The sequence below is a fragment of the Pinus tabuliformis genome, chromosome 8, assembly GCF_031772625.1.
Source record: "Pinus tabuliformis cultivar Carrire ecotype Pingquan chromosome 8, CPIR1, whole genome shotgun sequence".
NCBI classification, from domain to species: Eukaryota; Viridiplantae; Streptophyta; class Pinopsida; order Pinales; family Pinaceae; genus Pinus; species Pinus tabuliformis.
This window is the reverse complement of record NC_142294.1, coordinates 491,028,091-491,050,837: the sequence shown is the minus strand read 5'-3', so window position 1 is coordinate 491,050,837 and position 22,747 is coordinate 491,028,091.

Here is a 22,747-nt window from a genome sequence, read left to right as displayed (position 1 = left end):
TTCCTTGCATTTGCGTGAGCTTTGCTTCAATGGAGGTTGTAATGACATACACCTCATCAATCCATGGCTATAAGTGTGCCTTCAAAACTATTTCCTTATGTCAAGCAGCATCCACCTGCTCCTTAAGAACTTTCACCTACTGCATTCATGCAAGCCTCTGTGTAAGGGAAACCATCTGCGTGGTCCCTTTTACATCGTCGTACTTTTGCTGTAGCTCGTGCGCCTCTGTTTCTAGGCATTGTATGTTCGGGTCCTCCTGTAGAGTGGTGAGAACGTTGAACAACTTTGTGTAGTCTATCACTGCACTGTTAACCTCCGGTCTGGCTATTATAATCATGATGGCACGTTGTTCCTTAACTTTAGGTGGAGTCGAAGGTTGTGCCTTCAATTACAATTTGACTATCTAGAGGTTTAGTTCGAGCTGAACCCTAGCCATCTCTTCCTTTGGCTTGCGCATCCATGCTGCTAATTTTCAGACGCGCAACTCCACTGGTTCCTCTGCTTGGATGGCCAACTCCGGGACCATCTGGTAGGCTTCCTCTACCACCTGTACGAGCTATCTATTCTATGCCACTACCTCGATGTGCTACAGGCTCAACTGTTCAATGTTGATGCGCTGCTCGCTCATGAACTAGAGTGCGTGGCCCTTCCTGGCTCTCTGTTTTGCAGTAACTCCATCCTGCAAAACATAAAGCATCTCCCGAGGGAGAAAAACCATATTTATCTCGATTCCCTTCATCCCGCTGACCATAGGCATGTTAGCCTCATTTTCTATAACCAGTGCTACTTATGGCAGCACTATTGTGTTAGTTTTCCATGCACGCAGCATCTCCTCGTCCGCGGTCATGCCTACTACGAGGCTGGTTAACATAGTGCCAGCCTGTGGAGTGCACACCTACAACTCCTGTATCTGTGCTCGGAGAGTCCCCAACACCATTTGGTGTTCCTCCGCGAACTGTTGGAGGGTCTCCGTGGTGACGTCCCTCACTGTCTCCCCAATGTCATGCAGATCCCCCTCAGTGAGGGTGATCGGATCGAAAGAAGTCTTGGAAGCCTTAAATTTCTTCTGCGGCCCTACCTGCTCTCTTGGGCGCTGTCATTTCAGTTGTGTGGACATTGTCTATGGGTCCACACCACCTTGCTCTGTATCTATTTCCTATTCAGGCGAAGGTGACTTTTGTCCTTCGCGCTCTTCCTCTACTGCCTTCTGCTGCTCTTCCGCCACCTTTGCAGTGTCCCGCACTGCCTGGGCCTTAGATGCTGCTGCTTCGTTCATATGTTTCTCTGCCAACTGAACTATCCGCAGTTTCACCTCATCCTTTTTCCTTTGGGCGGCAGACTTTTCTACTTCCACCGTGGAGCTGGCCGGAGCGCGCCACTCTCGCGGCCACGACTTAAGGACTACGAAGATGATGTCGTCTGTCACCAGGTAGGGTAGCTCATTCCATGTCTTCGTGGGGTCCTTCCGCGCTTTGATGTAAACATGATGGAAATATGCCTTGAACTCCATGAAGCTCTGCAGGCTGTTGTAGATCGTGGGCGATAACGTGGCTTGCGATTAATCCCCATTCTGATGTTCATCTCCATGAACACCCAGAAGATTTTACTGTCCCTTATCCTCTGCGCATCTCGGGTTACCCACAATGAAGCGTACTTCACTGCCTCAGGAAGATCTATGCGATCACCAGGAACTGGCTGTCTTCAGGCAATTCCCATGCCATCAGTACTATGGACAACAGAAGCCAGGCATAGTGAAAAGTCTTCCCTTGCTCTTATGCCTCACAAAAGTTCTCAAGGAACTCTCGGCATAAGTAGTTCACCCAGTTAAACTGGACCCCTTCTACGCATTGCAATGCAATTATAACCACTGGCGCAGGAACCTCATCCACGCAGAACTTCCACATAACCTTCCCTACCAATGTCCACATCGCGACTTTGACCGCAGGGTTATTGATGTTGGAAATCGCGTACCCTCTCTTCTTCTTCTCTAGCTTGAAATTTTTCTTCATGGCCTCCGCGATGGCCAAATCATCACTCTTACCCTCTGAGATGTTCGCTGGGTCCTCCCCTTTGTAAGGGAGCCAGGTAATTTTGTGAATCAAGTGGTCCGTGATGGGGATGTGCTCTTCCAGCCACAAGCACTCATCATGCACTAGGCAGAGCAGATGCCTGATGACGAAAATAGTCACTCGGGTGTGATGGTAATGCGACACCTAGAGTAGGTTTAACAATCCTGCCTTTTATACACCTCTCAGCCACTTACACGACTCAAACTCTATAACTCCCGTCGGTGCGTATTTCTTCTACTGCATGAGATGCACGGTTGCCAAATGTGGGAACTTCTCATGGTTTGCGAGATCCCAGTCTTCAAATTTGAGTACAGGCACTCGCCCCAAGTGCGCTTTGTCGAAAATGATGTCGTCTGGGAGCAGTGGAGTCTACAGAGAGCTCTTGCTCTCATCTAGGTCTTTGGGCACCTTTGCTTTCCCCTTCCGCGGAGGAACATATGCGAGCAGCTTGGTCAGAGGGTCCGCACCCTGGGTTTCCACCTCCATTTCTACATCCTCCTCCTCCTCTACTAGGATCTCCTCAAATTCTTCCTCCTCATCGGCCTCCAAATTGATAGCCTTCCATTTTTCTTCCATGGTAAGCCTAGTCCTTAGCAGATTCCTAGGGGATACGTGCACTGGTATCATAGCTTTCTTGTCTTTCTTAGGTCTCGGCATGTGCAGTGATTTAGGGATTTCTGCGACTATCCCGACACTTTCTGGGGCTTCTACTTTTGTTATGGCTTGCACAGCTTCCTCAATAATCATTGCTCCAGTATCCATGACTTCCTCAGGCGCTGCCATAGTGATGTTCCACAATTCTCTCAACGGCTCAGGTAAGTGCTCAAAAAATGACTTCACCTTCAAAAGATCAAAGAAATCTAGGTTCATGAGTGTCTAGGCACGCAACAGCTCAGTTCTAAAATTTCCAATTGTTGTTTGCTGGACAACCCTTTGTAATTTATAGCGCCTTTTGAATTTGAATTCGATTGTTCCCCCACATTCGGTCCATTAATGCTCGATTGGCGGCAGATTTTCAAGAATCCAGCCCATAAAGTTCGCCTTAAATACTTGCTGCCCGCTCCATTTGGTCTCAAACCAAGCATCACATCGTGAATAGTGACTGTAATGGTCACTTTCTAGCCTACCTATGCGGTAGTGCAGCTACCATCGTGCTGTCACGGACCCTGTGACACTTCGCTACTGCATGCGGTCCTGACATCATGTAGCTCCTAGACAGAGTAGTTTATAGTCCCACGCCTCCTTTCATTTTCCTGGAGCGCTAAGGCTGTGCTTCTGTTGGCTAGTCAGATGGGCGAGCCCACTGTGTACACCTTCAAATAACTGCCATTGACTTTTCCTGGGAAGAGTTCTCCATTTAACTTTACCAACTGTACCGTGCCACCATTTGTGATCTCCTTAATAATGTATGGTCCCAGCCAATGCATTCTAAGCTTCCCTGGGAATTTATCAAACTTACTATCATACAAAAATACCAAATCATTCGTCTTGAATGTGCGCAACTTAATATGTCGATTGAGCCAAGCCTTTTTGCGCTGCTTTTGGACCTGTTGGTGAAATCCAACTAAAAATCGTTCTTCTTCGAGCTCCTCCAACTGTGCGAGCCTCTCCTCTAGGGCTCCGCGATCCGTCATACCTGTGAGTGCTGCTATGCGCAGACTAGGCACAATGTATTCCATAGGCATTACAGCTTCCACTCCATAGACAAGCCTAAAAGGTGTCTATCCCGTCAGTTTCTTGCATGTCGTCTTATAAGCCCATAATACTGCAGGTATGCACAGGTCCCAATCACTTCACTGCGCATTGCATACCTTGTTCAGTGCGTTGCATACCTTGTTGAATGCTTCTGCGTGGATAACCTTCTACGCAATTGTTCTTCCTACATAATGTTTCCCCAACATTAAGATCCATTTGCACATTTTCCCCTCCAACACATGCTTATTGACCACACATTTTAGCGCAAAGTTCATGTGCATCCACGTAGGTTGTGTTCCATATGCCTGCGCCCACCTAGCCAAATGCATGTACAGATCACCCTGTCCATTGTACTTGTCTGTCAGTCGCACCCTAGGCTTCCCAAATCGTGTGCACATCATCCTTCTAAATTTGCGCCAGTCGTTAAATCTCCCTTAGTGTACCCCACCATCTCGCGGGCGCAGCACGCAGTACCTAGTCCAAGGCCTAGAAGCGTTGCTTTTCCGGCACCTCCCTTTCAAATTTATTCAAGAAGGTATCTACCTCACTTAGACCATCATAAGTAGGAAGGTCTCTTACTTCTGTCGATACGCAGTGCAACGACCTTGTCATCATATTACAATTCAGTGTAGTTACCTCATGTAACCGATTCTGCCATCACTCCATTTCCTCATTCGAATCCGAAGTACAAGAGCTTTCGCACTCCCATGCAATCCGCCCATCCATGGTGGGATTCACCTAGTCCTGGTTTCGCGCTGTTATCTTATAGATGCAGTCCAAATCATCATCACTTTCATAGTCGCGCATCGGCTCTGTATAGTGTGATCCTTCAGCAGGGCCCAGGGGTATAATTACGCGTAGTGACTTATTTTCAAAAGTCATTTTCCACTTTTTTAGATTAATCACCTTGTTCATGTTAGTGGCCCAATCAATTCCTAAGAGCGCGGGGTAGGGATTGCTATCATCAACAATCTCTATCACTTCAAAGTCTGCCAGCGCGCTCGCTCCCTCAATATCCATGGTTATTCCCAGTAATCGCCCCATGGGTATTATTTTCTGTTGGTTCATCATTCGCAGCTGAATTGGAGACCATTGCAGCGCAGATCGCCCCATTCACTCCCATGTCTATTTCAGAAAAATATTCGCATCCGATCCTAAATCTAGGATGACTTGATCAATCTCATATTCTCCAGTCTGCGTGGTTAGTCTCATTTCTCTTCTCATCCTTGTCTTATGTTTTTTGATATTCCTGACTATGCGCGGTTCTCCTAGTGCAGTCCCAGTGCGTCTGTTAATGAGTTCGTGTAACCCTCTCACCGCCTTACTATCGTGCAGTAGCTTCATACATGTTTCCAGGAACTTCGTGAGCATATATGGGTCCATCTCTGGCTTCGGTTTATCTTTGATTTAGGAAGTGGAGGCATCAGCAAAGCTCTTCTTGGCATCCATGAAGGTTCCCCGAGTGTGCTCCAAATCAAACTCTGCTTCCTTCGCCGGAGCTTTGCGAACCCAAGTACTGTCTTCTGGTTGTTTGCCTTTGTCATCTCCCGCCTCGATTCCAACTCGGAGCACAATGTTCACATTTGGATCTTCCTCGTGCGGCTTAGACCTCATCATCTGTAGGTTCAGAGTCAGGGGAGGCGGTAACGCTCCTTTGTTGCATATCCTAGCTATCAGTGTAGGAAAATATTTTGTCTCATGATCAAACAAGTTGCAATACAAACATGATGGGTGCGTTGGATTCATGCAATGGTGGGCATAATGCCCTAGCCCTCCGCAATTGTAACATATCAACTGTCCGCAACCTCTTCCCGATCCTCCTCTGCCTAGGCCTCGTTTGCGCCCCTGACATCCTGTTCACGCCATTCCTGCATTCTGGTCTAGGGGCCGCATTTTGGCCTGAAATCTGTAGGTGGGAGTTCTATCCATCATTAACTCATAGCTTCTACAAGTGCACTCATCGTGTCCCACTGACCTACAAAAGTTGCAGAACAACTATTGTGAATTTTGTGTATACTTTTGTAACAAATGACAATTGTCTGTGGCATGTTTTCCTGCTATTTGACAAATCGCGCACCACAAAGTAGGTTCCGCGCTAGGTCTTTCTTGCGCTTCTGGTCTTAAGGGCATCAGTCCTCCTCCTGAAAGGTAATTTACGAAAACTGGGCAGTGGTCCTTTTCATGACCTTGACCCTTGCATTTTACGCACCATACCTCTTCGCGCTCTTCTAGTCGAGTTGTCTTGTCTTGTTTCAAACTCTGCATCTCAAGGCATAAATTCTTTAGCTGCGCATGGATCTACTGAATTCCTAAGTTAAGATCATGCATCGGGGTCTCATGTAGCCTCATAGCAATCTCTAAGGCCTCTGCTTGAGTCGTTATCTTCTGCTACGATATCACACTTCTTAAATGTGGCATTAGCGAAGCTACAAACCACTCGCGATGTTGTCCATCTGTCACATTCATATTAGCTTCGCGAATCATACATTTTAGCCTCTGATCCAACTCCCAAGGAGTCTCGCCTGGTAGCATCGTGATCTCTTTGAATCCAATGATCGACTGTGCTTTAGACTTCGGCCTGCTAAATTCTCTGTTTAGCGCTGCTTGGATATCCACGATTCCCGCATTTGGATTATCATTGGAGTGCTTAATATACCAGGTCAGCGCACGGTCCTGCAGGGTGCTAACCAGTGTCGCTTTCTTTATATTGTCATCTGTAACTCCTTGCACTTCCCATACAACCCTTACCATGAACCAAAATTGGTCTGGATCCTCATTTCCCAAACCTTTGAACACAAGCAACTTCACTGTGCTTGCCATATTGAATCATGGTGGTGGTGGAGGTGGTACGGGTGAAGGTGGAGGTGACGGTGATGAAACTGGTGGTGGTATGGGTGGAGGTGGTATTCGCGAAATTTTTTGCCTTATTAGATAGATCGCACTTCACGGTGAGACCTTCACAAGCTCTTCCTTGTCCCCTCACGGAGATGAAATCAAGGAGCTAGTTTTTGGTCCCTTACTGCCCTCGTTCCTGTAAGCTTTTCCACTTCACGTAGCCCTAAACATCAAGGTAACTACATAACTCTCTTTTCTCACAATAGCATTTTAATCCAAGTATTCAAAGACTTTATGTACTTACCTCGCGGTCCTTTGATAAAGCGTCGCTCTGCCTCGCTGTAGCTAACTGAGGTGTCAACCGCGAACTCAGTAATGAATCCTCCTATAATACGATCGAGCTAATGATCAACAACACGCACGATCTTATCCTCTGATGCTTCCAATATTCGCACTAGCTCTGGGGTCCACACAATAGGATCGTCAAGTTTCCACCTTCCTTGGTTATCTTCTAGCTTTGTAATCCACTTGTATAGCTCAGTAGGGAAGTACGTGAAGAAGATTTCATGGATCTCCATGTACAGGTAGTAGTCCAACCACTCTTCTTTTGATAGTTACGGGTTGCTGTTCTCCTGCACTGCGAACTCGTGAATTCTTCTGTCCAACCAACCTTCAATTTCCTTCTTAGTTGGATTCTAATGATACGACATCAGACATCTCTATGTAGATTCTGGTCTCGACAATAGAACCATTTGTTGGCTTGAGGGGGGCCTGACCCAGGTTTGGAGTTATTTAGCCAAACAAATCCCTACGCTACTAGCCATTTCGGCATCAACCCATGGAGCACGGACTGAAGTCTCACCCAAAGCAGTATGGGGGGATGTTGGAACCAAGTTTCCACACCCTTGAGATGCTTGAGGTGTCGATTTAGTCCAACTATTCTTATCTTCACATAGGTTGCTTCACACACTGTTCTAACCTTCAATATCCCCGCAATCTTTTATAATCGCCTTTCATGTAGCCCTAACCAAGGGCTGAGATGCTTTCGCGTTGCTATGGTAGCAAATTGCACTATTTCCCCAAACTACATTGCGAATATTACTTATCTTCTTAAAGATCTTAGTTAACTTTGCGTAAACAGATATTCTACCTTGCATTCACTTAATCAACACATTCATACATATTCGTACATCATATAAGCATTAACAGTGCAATGTATATTCAATGTAACAGATGCATAAAACAGGAAATAAATACGCAGAATGGATATGAAACTTCTCTTTATTAATGCTCCAACTGTTACAGACTCGACTCACCCTGTGCACTCAGCTGCAGGGGTCTGTGCACTCAGCTGCGGACTACTAGGCCTTTGCGCACTCAGCTGCAGAGCCTTCTCCTACTCTACAACCCAAACTAGACTCTACACTTCTGTTCCTCCACTATGCTTCTATTCCATGATTAGATAATATGATCAGATGATGTCTTTATCTACTTAGAGCCTCGCTCTATTTATACAATCCCATGGTCCGTGGACCATGGGTAGATATCTATAGCTGACATTACATTAACAAAATTGAGGGTGGACAACCCTATGACTCTTTTACAAACTACGCACTCTGCGCCCACAAAATGCAATCTTTACATCGGGGTTACAACTTTTGACCAAAATCTGGGCTCTAAGCCCCAAAAATTCCCTTGGGGGATTCTGCACCCAACAGTGTAATTATTCAAGTTGAATATGTCATAGCAAAGACATCTCAAAGAATTTATCTCAGAGCAAGTTTTGACAAGAGTTGAGAAACCATTTGGCATTGTTTGTGCTGACCTATGCGAGTAACTTGGTTTTGAATACTAAACAAGGGGAGTAAGCCCATGTCAGATGCTCTAATGTAGTCTGTGATTACTAGGTGTATTTTATTTGAAAAACATGTTGTCTCATAAGATAGTCAACGTCATCATCTCAACACTATGTTGCTCTAAGAACAACCAACTCACCCTGACCTTGATTAGTTATCATGATCATCCCACTGTTATGTTACTCTAACAAGAGCCAAGTTACCTTCTATCATGATAGTAATTTGAGATAGGATTGCATTTAGAACACCATGCATGGGATTTATCACTGACATTTCTCTATGTCAGATCTTCTAAGTCGGACGTCGTACCAATTACGTCATAGTAACACAACTCACCATTCCACAATGTTCAAAATCATGCCAATTACAATCTCATGCATAAACCGATGATCTCATAATTTCTCTACTCCTGCCTAATCATAAATCCAAGAGTTACTCCATCTATGGTGAATTGAATATTCCTTGTACATGGATTTGTCCCAATTCAACTCCCTGTATTGGTTTACATGATTTCTTTGGGTGTGAACTAAGCATCAACTAAAACACTTCATTTATTAGTGAAAATTCATGTTCATATTGTTACGATTTTCCTAATTCGTATTTTGCTCAAATTTTGAAACTGTGATTCATTCTCACTTCATGAGAACTGAGCCCGAAGGAAATTTCGGGATCTCTTTTTTGATCCATAACATCAAATTGTAGTGCTTATTATGGATTGTTTAAAAATAGGGAATTTTTATTTACCAAATTCCCTATTTTTATTCACCAAATTTTTATGTGTTGAACCATTTTAGGTAATACATAGATCAAGAAAAAATTTCAAACATCGTTATGAACTTGTACATAAACAAAGTTAGCAATCAAAACATGGTAGTCTATCAAGTGGTACTGAACCGAGTTCTCAATTTTTAGAGGTAGCAAATAATCATTTGATTTTGAAAAGTGTTGATTCATAATACACCTTTTTTTGGAGCATATTTTTGAGACTTTAAATTTTATTAAGTATGCACATTTTTTTTAAATGTTAGTGATTTTCATGTCAAGTTGAAAAGTGTTGATGCAACATCAACCCTATTTTTTGGGTTTATTTTTGACACTTTGAATTTTTTGATATATTAAGTGTGGATATTTTTTTAAAATGTTGGTGATTTTCTTGCGCATTTTGAAAAGCGCCAACATTTTTTTAGGCAAATTTTTGACACGTTATATTTTCTTATGTCCTAAGTATGCACAATTTATTTTTATATATTGATTTTTTAACCATTTTTCAAGTTGTCTTATTCCTCTTGTTTTTCGTCCTAAGGTATTTATTTTTTAAGGGTTTTCCAAACTTGTGTTTTTTGATTTTCTTTGAAATATTTTTTATAATGAAATTTTTAATTTTTTGCAAAGTTAAAAACATAATAAAATTAATATTTAAAAGTTTGATTTTTTAATTAATATTTCAATGCACATAAAATAATTGTCACTAAAAATTATAATTTTAAACACTTGACAAAGAATACACATTTTTCATTTAGATATAACTAAAACAATATGTATTTCGGGACCCTTTCGCTAAAAATGACATCTTAAATAAAAGGCTTTTATGAAAAAATTGAATAATAAATGTTGAAAAAATAACAAATTTTATATCCAAAGATAATGACATTTTAAAAATATAAAAAATAAAATTAAAAATAAAACATTAAAACTTTTAAATAAAATAATAAAAAAAACATTGAAACAAATAAATTGAAAAAAACACATTAAAATAAAAATAAAAATATTAAGAAAACATAAAAAAATTAAAATTAAAATTTAAAAAATAAATAAACACAATGCCCCCCACCCAAATCCCATCTGCTCGCTTGGGTAGGGCTGGCTAATTCCAGGAATTGGCTAGCCCTACCTAGCCCACCGGGGGGGGGCCACAGGCCAGGGCCGGGGGGGGAAGGGTTGCGGCCTGAGTGGGGTCCACTGATTCCAAGAATCGACTACCCACCACCTAGGCTACCCAAGGGGCCTTTAGTGGGGGCCATTGCGTTTATTTATTTATTTTAAATTTTATTTTTTTAAAATGTTTTTTATTTTTTATTTTTTTTAATAATTTTTTTTCACTATTTTTTTTCATTTTTCATTTTATTTTTTTCCTTTTTAAATTTAAATTTAAATTTTGATTTATTATTATTATTATTATTTTTTAATGATTTTTAAAAAATGTTTTATGGTTAATTTCTCAATGTTTTTTCATTTAATTTTAACTTTATTTAAATGTTTTATTTATTTATTATTATTATTATTATTTGTTTATTTATTTTTAGATTATCTAATTTGGTTTTATTTATTTGTTTTTTGGTGGTTTTTATTTTCTTCCTAAATTATTATTTTTAAATAATAATAATAATAATTTATTTCTTTATTATGTTTCTTAATTTGAATAATTAATTCATTTTTCATTCTTTATTATTTATAAGTTAATTTTGTTTTATTTTAGATTATTTTATGTTTGATTTTTTTTTTTTCATTTTTTTAGGTTTTAATATATTTTTTTATTTACTGGTTATTGTTATTTTGTAAATTTTAATTTTTGTTTTGTTTTTGTATTTTTCGTTTTTATTTATTTATTATTTATGTTATTTTTTTCTTCAAGGTCCGTGTCGATCACCGACTAGCAAACCAACCTCATTTTGTGTCAATTTGATGGTTGATTTTAAAGTTTTAGTTATAATGGATGAAGTCCGCCCCCATGATGTGTCAATTTCATGGTTGATTTTTAAGTTTTCATCGTAATTAGACGAGTTCGCCTACATTGCATGTCAATTTGATGGTTGATTTTTAAATTTTTGATGCAATGTGTCAAATTGTCTTAGGCTAAGATTTTAAAATAGCTATACCTTTAGCATTTAAAAAATAAATTACTCTTGGTATATTGACTATTTCATTCAGGTATTTATTTTTAAAGTTTTTTTGTCATATATTTTTTCCAAAATGCCATGGTTGAAATATGTTTAAAACTTAACGTTTTCTATAGTCATGATATTTGGTTTTAATTACATGGTTGTAAAATTGTCAAAATTTTAAGGTTTTTCTGAGTCATGATATTTTATCTTTGATGATATGGTTGAAAACAATTATAAATATTTTATCATTAACATAATGATTGAATATTGTTGAAATTTTTAAGGCTTTTAAGAGACGTGATATTTTATCTTTAATGCCATGCCTAAAAATTGTTGGAATTTCAAGGTTTTTAGAGTCATGATATTTTTTTTTTGCTAATGCAAGAGTCGGACCTTCAATTTCATTAATCATCAACAAAAGAACATAAAATACAAGAAATCTCGCATGGTCATTGACCATGAAGAGATCCCATCAAAACCAGAAAACTGGGCTAAAAGTACAAGCCTTCCTTCCTACAACTAAACCTTACATGCTTCAAAAGAAAGAAGAGCGAGCAAGGAAGCGGATCCAAAAAGAACAGCAGAGTCAAAAATATAAAGGTTTCATTCCCCCCATCTTCAAAACCCGCTGCACAAAGGCCAGAGTGAAAAGTCAAAAGAAACCCAGGACATCCCCTTCCGGCCAAATCCTTCCTGCCAAATCCTTCCTGCCAAATCCCAACATCCTTTTTAATCTCAACTATTAAAACTGTCAGTTCGATCCAACGGCTATGAACCGTTTTGCAGTGACAAGCAGTCCGCCGTTTACCGTAGGGACCCGCAGACTTGCACGACCAATCCCATACGTTGATTTGCTTTGTATGATCCAACGGCTGATAATAATATCGCACCCACCTACCTTCACGCACTTTAGCGTGCGATGAGGGTGGTATTCCTCCCGCCCCCACCACCACGTGGCGCACACTGAGTGGTATCGCTCCCAAATAGACAAAACCACTTCCCACTTTTGCGCGCCGCGATCACTGGAAACCGCTCGGGTCGTGGTTTAGTAGACCAGCCTGGAAAACCCCTATCTTCGTGGCCACCGATGGACTCCGGCTTACGACCTATTGCTGCTTCAACCCTCCTTGACCCGGCCATATAAATCAGGATGCAGACGCCCCCATCTTCATTGTTGAAACTTCGAACATAAGGACCGCCCGAAATCTCATTAAGCCGTCCTCCCCGCCCCTGTTGCTCGGAAGAAAAATGGAAAACTGGATCCAAGAAATCGTGAAACCTGCAAGGTCTTCCTCCCAACAGACCCTTGACGAGACTCTTTGAATGGAGCCTTGTATTCTGACCCCTAAACCGGCAGACCTGGAAGGTAGCGCCCAACCAAGCCGACCTAGGTTTGACTTGTCGCTCTTCAAAACTGCTCGACCGATCTAGACCGTTGAACCAATCGCAAAATCCAACGGTTGTCCAGAATGTCGCATCGCCCGAGTTAACCATACTATAATGCGCGAAAAGGGTGGTTTTCCAATCCTCCCTCTGCCACATGTGGGAAGATGTATGGGATCGCTGCAAATTCTCTAAAACCACTTTCCCTTTCAAAGCTGTGCGATCATCAAAAAACCATTTAGGAAGTGGTTTTTCTCTCCAAGACCCAAAAAAACACTGATTCCGGCTACCAATGAAATCCCTACCGAGTTTGCTTGTCTTTCTAGCCTGAACATGCATTCCCTGGAGATCAATGCTAACACTCTTACTACTACTCTGGTATCTATCACTCTTCGGTGATCGACCCTTCTTCAAGGACCTGTAAGCTAGATTCTGAAAACCCATGCAAAGGCCTCAAGATTAAGGGCTTGCTTCCTGGACTCTGTGTCTGAAGACTCTAATGTCTTCCTCCTCTTGTTCACTGCATAGAGTTTTTAAACTACTTTGTCTCAACTCCTGCCATCCTATCGAAACATTGACATCTGTATTGCTGACCCCCTGATTGGCTAACAGGTCAGCCAGTTTGTTGGCCTTTCTGCGAACATGTTGGAAGGTCACCGTGTGTAGGTTATGTAGGTGATTCTCGATTCTCTGGAAAACCCTGATTAACTTCCAGTGCTTGGAGACTTTCTCCGGCACTGATCCATTACTAATTCTTTTCACTGAGTTAATGACTATCTCTGAATCTGCTTCCACAATCACATTGCAACAATTCTCCTGACTTAGAAAATCGAGGCAATGCTCCAAAGCCATGAGTTCAGCCATATTATTGGTAGCTGTACCGAGATGACAATGGAAAATGAAGATAATACTTCCTTTGGCATCCCTGAGTACTCCCCCATACCCAGCCAATCCCAGGTTTCCTTTAGCTGCCCCATCAATGTTGAATTTTAGATATCCAGCCGGGGAGGATGCCAGAAATCCTGCTCCCTGACCCTAACTGTTACCTTTCTGTTAAGACCTTGATGAGAAAGTTCCTGCAGCCCTAATTGTTTGAGAATATTACTTTCCAGATCCGAGGGAGGATTAATATGGTGGTTGCAAACAGTGGAGCCTACAGTCTCCTTAAGTTGTTTCAAAATCTTCTCAAACAGTACATGTGGGGGATTTTTCTCCTCCTTGAATATTCTTTTGTTCCTCTCCTTCCATACATTCCATATAATAAAGCTTGGTGTAAGGGTCCATGCTGAGTTGAGAATTTCATGCTCTGAGAAATTTCCCCTCCAACTAATGAGGGTCTTGAAGATGCTTCCTCTGTCCCTGTCTGTTTGTTGAAATTTTTTAGCAAATATGTCCCATAACCAGGAGGTGAAATAGCAGTAGTTAAGAAGATGTTCCATCGTTTCTTCTTGCTCTCCACAGAGAGGGCATCTGGAAGGCCCTAGAACACCTCTCTTCCTAATGTTGTCCCAAGTCAGTATTTTCCTGTGGTAAACCAACCACATGAAGAGTTTGATTTTCATCCACCCCTGGTGCCTCCAAAGTTTCTGCCAGATTTTATCTAGAACCTGGGGATTCAGCTCCAGGAGAATGCCTTTGGCTTCTTTGAGATTAAAGGTGCCCTCTTGATTCTTGCCCCATCTTAGTTGGTCTTGCCCTTCAGAAACTAAGATTTTCCTTTGTTCCACCATTTTTTTTAGCTCCTCTGCTTTAATTTTCAAGAGGATATTATTTCTGCATTCAATATTCTTCCAGACTCTCCATTTCCCCATTGGTTGAGTGTTATCCCAGAAGTCCCTGACTTTAATTAAGCCTTGTGAATCTGTCTCCTGTTTAAGCTCGAGGAAGTTCTCTTTTAACAGTATTGGTTCCTGTTGCCATTTATCTTCCCAAAAGAGGGCTTGATTCCCTTCTCTGATTTCCCAGAAACTATTTTCTTGAACTAATCTTCTGTTTTCCCAGGCTTTGTTCCAGATGTGTGAGCCCTTAATGTTCCCTGACATTCTTATGAGGTCATTAGTTTGCCAGGATATGGCATATTTTTCCTTCCAGATATTAGCCCATAGAGTCTCTGGATTATGAACCCAGCGCCACCAAAGTTTGGCCCCTAAAGCCTTGCTGAGTATTTCCTGATCGTCCAAGCCAAGCCCTCCATGGTCTTTGGGTCTACAAAGTTTCTCCCAAGACACTAGAGCCCATTTCTTCTTATTCTCCTCCTTTCCCCAAAGGAAGTTTCTTTGTATATTTCTCAGTTGCTGAAGGACTCCTTTCGGAGCTGGGAGGGTAGATAACATAAAGATAGGGATGGCTTGCAGGACAGCTTTGGTGAGAACCAACCTGCTTGCAAGATTTAAAGATCTGAAGGTCCATTTGCTGACTTTGTCCTGCAACTTATTCATCAAGGGTTCCCAAATGCTTTTGAGCAATGGTTTATCTGTTAGAGGGATACCCAAATATTTTGAGGGAAGGGAATCCCTTTGAAAACCAAGAATTCTGGAAATATTCCTTTGGATTGCCAAGTTGGTGTTAAAGAAAAAGATTTTTGATTTAGAAAGGTTTACTTCCATACCTGTGGCCATGGAAAAAGTGCTCAGAATAAGTTTATAAGTTGTTGCTTCTTTGACGGTAGGGATTCCTTGTAGCATTGTGTCATCTACAAATTGTTGATGAGTAAGAGCTTGACCATTCTCGGAAAGTAGAAGGCCTTTAATCTTGCCTGCAACTTTAGCTTGCTTGATGGCCCTGCCCAGTCCTTCCATCATAAGAATGAAAAGAAAAGGAGAGAGTGGGTCTCCCTGTCTGAGGCCTCTGGAAGGACTGAAAATCTCAGAGGGAGAGCCATTTACCAAAATAGAGAAGCTGGAGGAGGTGACTAGGGCCATTACCCATCTGACCCATTTATGATCAAAACCAAAAGCACTAAGAACCCTTTTCATATAGGTCCAGTTTACTTTGTCATAGGCTTTGGCTATATCTAATTGCATGATCATGTTGGCCTTCTTTTTGCTTTTTAGCGAGTGAACTACCTCATGAGCTTGAATGATGTTGTCTAAAATTTTTCTGCCTTCCACATATCCTGATTGTTCCCCTGAAATTAGGGTAGGAAGCAAAGGCTTAAGTCTGTTTGCCACTACTTTGGATATAATTTTGTAGACCACATTGCACAGAGCGATGGGTCTGAACTTATCCAGAGTTTGAGCATCCTCCTGCTTAGGGATAAGGGAGATAAAGGAGGTATTCAGCACTTTCAAGATGGTACTATTCACTCTGGAATCCTCCACCACATTCAAGATATCCTGTTTAACAATTTTCCAGCATGCCTTGAAAAAATCCACATTGAACCCATCTGGGCCTGGTGCTTTTCCATTCTGCATTTCTTTGAGGGTATCATCAACCTCTTTTTCAGAAACTGGTCTATTTAGATTAAAATTATCCTCTTTGGATACCATCTTTGGTATATTTCTAGTAACCTCCCGAATGAATTGTTCTCTGTACAAATTATTTTCCTGAGTAATGCTTCGGAAGTGTTGAACTAACTCCGCTTCCATATTCTCATGGGATGTAAGAATATCCCCTTCTTTGTTTTTGATTGAAGATATTCTGTTATGCATTCTATTTGCCATAGTGGACCTGTGAAAAAACTTTGTATTACGCTCCCCTTCCTTCAGCCATTGGACTCTAGATTTTTGTTTCCAGAAGACTTCCTCCTGTTTGCACAGATTGTCCCACTCATGCTGATATTTATCCACTTGACTGCTTTTGTTTTTATCAAATCCTTCCTTGATTAGAGCCTGGTTGAGTTCCTTAATTTTATTTTCAATTGATTTTTTCTCTACAAAAATATTGCCAAATTCATTTATGTTCCAATCTTTTAGTTTGAGTTTGATATGCTTTAATCTTTTATGCAGAAGAAACATTCTTGTTCCTTGAATCTGTAAGTCTTCTGTCCACCAATTTTTGATATTGTTGAAGAAATCTGGGTGGGAGAGCCAGATATTTTCAAACCTGAATGGTCTGTTTCTGAGAATGTCCATACCTTTGATCTCCATTTGAACTGGCCAGTGATCTGAGCCTCCAAAGGGGAGGACTTCAGCTGTTATTTCCTTATTTGCCAGCATCAGATTCTCTGAGATCAGGAATCTGTCTAACTTAGAGGCTACTTGAGATTCACCCCCTCTTTTATTATTCCAAGTAAAGAGGCCAGTATTCATTTCAGCCTCTACTAGGTTCATCTTGTCTATAAAGGTTTGAAATTCCAATGAGTCTTTACTGAGGATCCTCATTCCTCCTTTTTTCTCAGAAAGAGATTTGATCATATTGAAGTCCCCTCCTATGATCCAAGGTATTCCTATATGTCTGCCCCTGAGATCCTCCAGTGAGTCTAGGAACTTGAGTTTATCATCTATTCTTTGAGGACCATAAACATTGGTTACTAGATAGGAGTGCCTGTCTCCTTCCGGTTGAAAGATAACTGATAGATAATTCCTGGTAGCCTCAGCATCTATAACACTTAATTTGTGAGGGTTCCAAAGAGTGAGGATTCCCCCCGCAGTATCCTCTGCTTTAACTTCTAGAAACTCAAATCTACTGAGCCATTTACTGTGGATTTGTCTGATTTTTTGAATGGAACTTTTTGTTTCTTGGATAAAGATAATGTCCGACATTTCTTGTTTCATTCTATTACTGAGTATTCTTTGCTTTCTTCTACTCCCTAGACCTCTTATATTCCAAGAAATAAACTTCATAATTAAAGATTTGTGAAGGAGTAGCTGGCAAGATCTTTCATCTTACCTGAATCTATCATTAGCTTGCAACACTCCATCAAGAGTTCATTCTGCTTTTTCTGGCCTCTTTTTTTACCTGGGTTTCTTGTCGCTAGTCCCGAGGTTGCTTTTAGCGCCTTCACTCCTCTGTTTCTGGTTTATCTGTATTTTTTCCTTTTCCCAACGCATTAGATTGTGTTTTCCATAAAAACAACTGTTGTATTTTATTAAGTTCTTCTTGGGGTACCGAATCCACTCCTCCCATGGTTCCCTGGAACAAGAACCCTTCCAGATCTAGGTTTTCTTTGTCAAGTATCTCCTGTAACTCATGGTCTTCCAGATCCATCTCACTCGGGGTCATATCCTGATCCATCTCAAGTTCTGTTTCACTCATAATGGTTTCTATCTGGTACCCAGTTTTCTGATTTTGGTCACCTTCCTCTTCTGTTCTCTTTTCTCCAGCCTTTCCTTCTATTGCTTGATCTTCCTTTGTGGTTTCTTCATCTTCCTCTAGAACTTGGAACTTGTTTTGGCTACCTTTAAGTCCTTCATCTTGCTGTTGCTTTGTTCCTTTCTTGCTTCCTTTTCCTCGATAGACTACTTTCTGAAAGCTGTCCGTTTCCTTCATTGTATTTGCCTTGCTGTTATTTCCTACTTTCCCTTGTGGACAGTCTCTAAATAGATGCCCGTGTTCATGACATCTATGACATCTGAAGGGAATATGCTCGTAGTCTACTGTTTGCACCCATTCTTCATCAAAGACTTCCAGGATCACTTCATCTGGTAAGGCTCCTGATAGATCCATTTCCACGCATATTCTAGCAAATGAAGTGTATTTCCCTCTTCTTGTAGCTTCGGAAATTTTGACAAAGCGTCCTAATTTATTGCCTATGGCCATTAACGATTCATTTTGCCAGTAATCAAGAGGTAAGGAATAAAGTCTTACCCAGACCGGTACAGAGGTAAAAGTTTCCCGTTCTGGGACAAAATTCATAATCCATGGCCTCATGTAGAGTCCAGCTGCCGCAAAGAAGTAGGGTCCACCTTCAAAGACTTTGTCCTTGTCTTCAATATTCGTGAACACCACCGTAAAGAAACCCTTTGACCCAAGATGAAGGTCTATGCTCCCTTTAGGTTTCCAATGATATTTGATCCAAGTCTGTAAAGCTTTTTCAGTGGGCCATAGTCCCATGAACTTACAGATAATAGCATATGTCCGCATGTGATCCCTGTATGCCTGCAGGGCAGGATCATTTAAAACAACTCTTGGAGTGATCTCAGCTTTGGGTTTGCAGGGTCCCTTTTGTTTCTTCTCTTTAGTGTCCTGTTTTTTGTCTTCACCCTCCTTGTCCTTTGTGTCGTTGATTCCCTCGATGTTGCCTCCTGCTATCTCCTCTTCCATGGTTTCTTTTCCTCCTCCCGAAGTTCCTTTCGTACTTTCTAGAGGTTTCTTACCTCTGTTAGCAACGACTTCCTTGAAGGAGGGAGATGCTCTCCCTCCTCTGTGACCCTCCATGAGGTGCGCCTTCTGCAACTCGCGAAACCCTAGACGTGCGCAATCACTGTTCCTTTCGCTCCTGCTCTAGAGTCATGATATTTTGTCATTAATGTCATTGCTAAAAAATGTTGAAAATTTACCTTGAAAAAAAAACGTTATTCCAACATCAACACTTTTCATTTTTAGGGTGTTTTTTGTACAAAAAAAATTGGTTTTCATTGTCATTTTTAAAAAGTGTTGAAAATTTACCTTGGAAAAAAAAATGTCGTTCCAGCATACAAACTTTTCGTTTTTGGGCTATTTTTAATGTTCTTTTTGGGTTTTTTAGTTAGAGTTCTCATTTTGAGGTTACATTTCCCGTTTGATAGGTTACTTTGTTTCATACGAGAATTGTACCAAGTACCCATTTTTTTAGGGGTTGCAAAAATAATCCGATTTTGAAAAGTGTTGATTCATAATACACATTTTTTTTGGAGGATATTTTTGACACTTTAAATTTTCTTGTGTATTAAGTATGGACATTTTCTTTAAAATGTTAGTGGTTTTCAAATCTATTTTGAAAAGTGTTGATGTAGCATCAACCTCTTTTTGTAGGGGCTTGTTTTTCACCCTTTAACTTTTATTATGTGTAAAGAAAGGATTTTTTTTTTTTTTTTTTGATTTTGGTGATTTTCGTAACGATATTGAAAAGTGTTGATATAATATCAACTTTTTTTTTGGGGGAAATGGGGACATATTTTTGACGCTTTAAAATTTCTTATGTCTTATGTGCATTTTTTTTAAATGTTAGTTATTTAACCATTTTTCAAGTTGTTGTATTCTTCTTCTTTGTTTTCTTTATGTGATGTTTGTTTTTGAAGTGTTTTCAATTTTGTGTTTTTGTTTTCTTTGTTCGTAATATTTTTTTGTAGTGAAAATTTCAATGTTTTTGCAAAGTTAAAAAATAACAATAAAATAAATATTTTAAATTTATGATTTTTTTATATATTTTTAATTAATACTTCAATACACATATCCGAAGTCATGTGTAAATCAAGAGATTCAATCTTCAATTCCTCGTGGATTCAACCAACAAAAAAAAAAACTTCAATACACATAAAATAATTGTCACTAAAATAATAATAACTTTAAATTGTTGAAAAAAATACCCATTTTGCATATAGATATAATAAAAAGTACACTTTTGTATTTTTTCGCTAAAAATGACATGTCAAAAAATAATTTTTTATGGAAAAAAAAAAAAAAAATTGAAAAAATAGCAAAATGTATGAAATTTTAATCAATTTTATGTTTGATTATATATGTATATATATAATGATCCACATACAATTTTAAGTAAAATTAGCAAAAAAATAAAAAATAAAAAATAAAATGTAAAATTAGCTTTAACAAAAAAAAACTCAAAATAACAAAATAAAAATAATTGGTTTAAAATAAAACAAACAATGCAAAAAATAATTTAAAACAAAAATTAAAAGTTTCAAAACATTGAAAAAAATAAAAACATAAACCCAAAAAAAAAAAAAAAAAAAATAAAACAAATTAGTTAGAAATGAAAATAAAGAAATAAATATATTAAAAAACAAAAAAAAAACAATATACAAAATATTAAAATTAAAATTTAAAAAATTTAATAAAATACAAAATGATTGAAAAATAAAATTAAAAACATAAAAAAATACAAGGAAAAATAAAATATAAAAAATATAAGAAAACATATATTTAAAAAACCATTAAAAAACCAAAAAAATATTAAAAAAAAATTAACAACTGCCGACTAGCTCCAAATGCGGTGCCAAAAGGCTACCGACGGGGTGGTATGAGCAACAGTCGACCTACTGCTTGCCAACGCCCTTTGGGGCCACAACTGAGGGCAAATCGATTCCCACCGACTCACCACCCCCAACGATGGATGCTATTTTTGACATGATGGAATGGGATTTGAGTATGAATGATGGAACAAGGTTACAAGTAAGGTCATAATTAGGGTCATTATTTAGAAAACATTGTATCATGAACATTCAATAAGCTCATAAATCTATTTCTTCCTTTAATGAAAATTGATTTAATATCCTATGTGCATACCTTTTGATGTACTCACTTCCCCTTTCTTGTAGGTTCATGATGCCTTGTAAATGCTTGTTGGTTGAAAATGCTTGCAGTTCTGTCGTTGGCTACAAAATGTTGCTGATTTTGCAACTTTGTTTTTAACTTTATTATTTGCTTGAAACTTGTTATTTCTATTGTTCATTGACAATCTTTGATGATGCTAATCATTGCTGGAGGGTTTTCTCTTTTTAAAAGAGAAACAAATTCTTCAATAATTTTATTAGAACTTGAAAAATGTATTCTTTGCAAAGAAGAAAGGGGAACAAAAGAAAATGGGAAAAAGGAAGGGGAAAATATGAAAATATAAGTTGACAAGGATCCTTTGGTTTTCATTTAGGATTTTCTACATAGGAATGATAAAAATGTTGGTTTTCATACCTATGCCCTTATATATATATTCTTATATTAAAAGAAAAAGATATTAGAATTGTTCTAATGGCAAGGAAGGAGAAACTCCCTTCCTTACCAACTTCAGATCAAAATTCTCTTGCAGATGTTTAACAAATTCTTCCCTTGTTAAGGGTTTATGATATAATTGAAGGCTGTGCCCATTAACAAGGAAGGCAATATTTTCTTCATCAATAGTCCTGATTCTAACTACCCCATTATAAAAAAAAATATCTATTTCATCAGGACCAAGCCAATGTGTCTGAAATTTTCCTTGAAAATCCTTAATAATAGAATAAAAAAGAAGAGCCTAGTCACCTGGCTTGAAGTTCTTGACTATGATGAATTATTCCTTCCATCTAGTTCTTTGTTGCTGGATTGTGTTTGTTCTTTGTATGGAATCTTGTAAGATCTGTTCAAGTTCATTCAGTTGTGCCATTCTTTCTTTTTGTGTTTCAAATAGATCAAGCCCCAACTTTACTGTTGTCCTGTAAGTCTCCACTTGGAAATCAATTGGAAGTAAGAATTGCTTCCCATAGACAAGTTGATGGGTCCCATCAATAGATACATTTTGAGGCCCATTTTGCTATCCTCCACGCATAAATTATTTCTTTCTCCACATTGATTTACATTTTTGGATATAATGTGCTTAGTAGGAAGACTAAAGGGTGCTTCTCATAATTCATGCCCTAATGTGGTTTATGTGTAGGAAAGAGAGCATTTTTAGGTACATTTATGATGCAAAGGCACATTGGAGGTAGCTAGAGGAAGTGTAGGAGGCTTGTCCCCTGCATTTAATCTTCTTTGACTCAAAGTGATCCCTAAAATCACTCATCTTCACTCACCTACAGCTCGAGATCCATTGACAACTGATGAACTCAAGTGCATGAGAGGATCTAAGGGAACTAGATCCACTAATTTTGAGATTTTGGAGGGAAGCAATCCTCCTCTCAAGGGAGCTACCCCTTAGTCACCTTTTGTATAAATAAACAGGCCTAAGGGCTCATTAGGATTCGAACTTTTGGAGCTAGGAAGATTTATTTAGGGCCAAGTACTTGAGACTTTTATTTCCATTTTGAGATGATGTATTTGAACTCCATTTTGTACTAATAAAAGGTTCATTGTTGGTCTAAAGCTGAGTTAACTTTAGAGGGATGAAACCCTTGGGTTAGGGCCCAACCCATAGGCTTTAGTCCCTCTCATGTATTTTTCTTTTGTCCTTGTTTAAGTT